The 3,906-nt window shown below is 38.1% G+C and overlaps 1 pseudogene; it reads right to left on the bottom strand.

Annotated features, from left to right (window-relative positions):
- On the bottom strand, window positions 1-3,412 carry LOC114761728 (glycosyltransferase BC10-like; annotated as a pseudogene).
- Between the last annotated feature and the right edge of the window lie 494 nt (window positions 3,413-3,906).

The following is a 3,906-nucleotide window of genomic DNA, read 5'->3' as shown; positions in this document are numbered from 1 at the left end:
TTGGGCCGCAAGAAGCATGAATAAAATACTCAAATGAAAAAAATGAGGTTATATTTCTACCAACAACCAATATGCACGGGCCATATTTATCCAAAAAAAGAAAAACTGACTTCGAAAGCTATAATTTCCTATGGTTGTAATGAATACTTAGAATAGTGATCAGAAGCCCAAAACTTCGGATGCTATGCGTAGCAGAGGTTCCAAGGCACTGGGAGCAAATTTTCTGGCAAAAAGAAAACAGACGGAAGAGTTTCGATTATTATAAAGGCAGCGATGACCTTCATGAACTCTTTTGAAGAAGTCCTTCGTGACGTCTGATCCTCCAAAAGTTGCTGGGTGAGCTCCTCCTCTGGACCAGTCCACCCAAGTTATGCTCCTATTCGCCAACATGTTCCTTGCTTCAATGGTCAGCATCGTTGGGAAATAGTGCTCGTCCACGTAACAAGCTGGTCTACAATATTGTTCAAATTTTGGGTAAAATTTAGTGTCCTCAACTATGGTGATGGCAAGTTTCCTATTCACTTCAAACCATTGAGACCCTTTGCGCCAATCTGTGATATTCACAACAGGGGACATGTGCTGGTTGTAGCGACCTCTGCCAAATGGTCCCGGATCATCAAATGCTCCCATGAAGCTGTATTTTGATCGCATTATGTAATTGTAGATGATGCTGAAACTATACACCGGAACGCATGATTCAGACAGCAGAACGAACCGCTCGTTGGAAATATCAAGCAAAGCGTTGGCAAGTAGTCTTCTTTCAGCATCACACATGCTCATCCTTCCCCATTCAGCAATCTGCACGAGTTTTTAGACTGATGAAAATCATGTACGAAATATACAGATTTCAGATATTTCCACCGGAAGAAAATCAATCCTAGATAGAAACTACTATCAGCTTAATGCATTTCCAATATTCTTACGAAACATTCCAGGGTAAAAAGGCAAAAAAAGGAAAAAAAGAATAGAGCAAGCTCTTCATCAGTCAAGCACCCATTTTCTTCACCATGGGTGAGTATACTAGGCCAGGGCCACAATTAAGTAAAACACTGGGTATAACTGCTTCACAAACTTTGCAAGGCTCATGAAACAATGGTTCAGAGTTCATAGTCCTTGGAATGTAACCATCATGCAAAAATTGACAACATTCCCTTCGTACCACTCCAAGGGAAAACAAGCACAAATCAACGACTTCATTGTCTATGTTATCCTATCATTTAAAGTAATGCAAACAGATTTCATATCTGCCGCAGACCTTTACCAGAGAGGTTTTTTGAGACCAGCTATTTCTAACCATATACCATTTGCCCGGGATTGCAGTAGTCAAGATGGCAATTTATAGTCACGGGCAGTTTAACAATTTTAACAATTTATGGTCATGGGCAGTTTAACGAGACTTCAGGTATATGAGGTCGTTAATTCTCAAGAAAATACACATTTTGCTGAAGCTGAAATTCCATGAAATGTTGGTATATGCACAGAGCATCCACTTAAACCAGCTTCAGATTCTATTAAGCAACAGTCACTCATAAACATACGCAAAATCACAGACTAGTGCCAATCCTAAACTAAGCACCTTCACCACTAAGCCCAACCTTAAACTATGTTAATCTGATGCTTCAACCAACCCTTGTACAATCTTGTGTCGTTAACATAAAAATACACAAGACTTGCGCAAACAAATGATGTTCCACTGAATAAAACTTCAAAATTTGCAACTGCGTGCGGACAATTTGGTAATCTAGTTACAGGTCGTCAGGTTCCAGCTCCTCTTCAGACTGTTATATACTCCAAATCATCCAAAAGACCACAAAAATACTAAAAGCATTTTTGTATTTGCAATATGATCTATTATAATCGTTCGTAATTGCATTGACATTGAAAATTTATTGCGCTACAATACATATCTGCCGTTTAAACCAATGAGACACCTCAAGCTAACAAAATGAAAAATTTACGATGTTCATGGAGATTCGGCTTGATAATTGATTAAAATGTCACTGATTCATATAGGCAACTTAAGATCAATGCTTTTCGTATTTGGGTTTTTCTTTTTCCCTTTTTTTTGGTTTCTTTTTTTTTTGTGTGCACATATGATACAAAATTCACATCTCTATCCAACATTAAGCCAAAAAAAAAAAAACGAGATGAAGTTCACAAAACCTGGCTAGGGATTTGTCTGTTGTGAAAAACAGATGAAGGAGCGAATTTAGCTTGAAATGATGGCAATGAATGAACATAGATCGAATAAAATCCCTCGTGTCCCTTGAAAAACCTCTCCCAAAGAGGTGCAAGAGGCAATGGCCCTTTGGTCAAGAACATAAATGCAAGCTTTGGAACTCGTTGGAAAGGATACTTCTTGATTCCAGGCACAAAGGAGGCTCTCCATAGTAGTTGTTCATCAGTCATGTTATGGATCAGATTTGAAGGAGGCTAAACATATTTCTCCAGACCACTTGGCTCCTCGAAACAAGGCTGAAGACTGGAATTTACTGATGTTACCAAATTCTGAACCCCAAAATGTTTAATCATGTATATACTGATAACTGTAAACGCAACACATAGAGCAAGAAACAGCACCAGTAGCTGCAGTAGTCTTTGTGGCAAGGCTTTGGTTTGGTTCGTTCTAAGCGAAACCGCAGTTTCTTTTCCTTCTTCGACGGCAACAACCCTCGATTGCATCTTGTCGAAACAAACACCTACTGTTGCCACCACCCAATTGGAAGCTCGTCTTCTGTAGGATCGATTCCTGCCGAACCCTTCAAGATTCAATCCTTGAGTAAGTTGACTTTATTGGCAGTAGTAGTTAATCATTCCACAGTACTAACGGCAGTCTTGGAACACGAACAAAGACGGGAAGTAAGGAAGAGATTCATCATAAGTCGTCATACGAAACTCCGAATCCCCGAGTCTATGTTAGTATGTTATCATCTCAAACAATAGAACCAACATAGATCTGGCAGTAGAGTGTTCCGAATCGAGACGAAACATGTGCTGTTGAGAGAGTCAAGATTTTAGCACATGGGTATTGGCTCAAACAGAGCCCTCCTGGCACGTCTAACTAAAACGGGCTTTTTTCTGAATCAAACAAGGAAGTTTGTCGAAATACCAAATCAGCTCTTTGAGAAGAAAAATAAATGGATGGTGATGAGGTATCACAGGGAAAATCAAATCAGATCATAATCAGGAACGCCAAATTAATTGATTGCAGAAGTAATGGTCTAGCCATGTTTGGCGAGTGAATCTCGGCAGGGGGGAGGGCAAGAGAGAGAACCCAGAAGGTCCAGAAGGAGGGAAGTCAATTTAATTTGGTAAGCACGAGCATGGATTTTAAAGAAACATAGGTGATGGGGTATGACTTGAGAAATCTGAAGAACGTATTAACGTAGAATGTTTTTCCATTGCCCACGCAGATTTTAGTCGAGTTTGTTGCGAGCTACGCTTCTTTGTTGCGACTTGCGAGTTCCCACTTTGCCATTCAAGGTCGTGATTTGGATGTGGGTTTTACAAGTTCTCGGTAAAATTACATTCAAGGACCGTCACCTTTTGAAATTTTTATAAAACTTTTTATAATTTTAAATAATATCACAATTTTTAGTATTTTATAATTTCAAAGTATCATCACAATAATACTTCTTTTTTTTTTTTAAATGTTATGTTATTGCAGCTTAAAAAATTAATGTGATTTTGCAAAAAAGGTCTAAAAAAAGATATGTTCAGTAAGTAATGTATCAATTAAAAAAAATTATGCCATAACTTTTGTAATAATTCTACTTGAAATGAAAAGATCGCCAGCAACTTAAAACTTAACAATAGTCTTCCTAATTTCCTATAATTTCAACAATTTATATGGTAACTAGGAAAAAGAATAATTGGAGATATTCTTATGCATTCATGACGGTTTTT

The sequence above is a fragment of the Neltuma alba genome, unplaced genomic scaffold (genome assembly GCF_004799145.2).
Source record: "Neltuma alba isolate B1F8T4 unplaced genomic scaffold, ASM479914v2 tig00011132_pilon, whole genome shotgun sequence".
Taxonomy (NCBI): domain Eukaryota; kingdom Viridiplantae; phylum Streptophyta; class Magnoliopsida; order Fabales; family Fabaceae; genus Neltuma; species Neltuma alba.
Note: the sequence above shows the minus strand (reverse complement) of the source record. Positions and strands in the feature narration are given on the sequence as shown.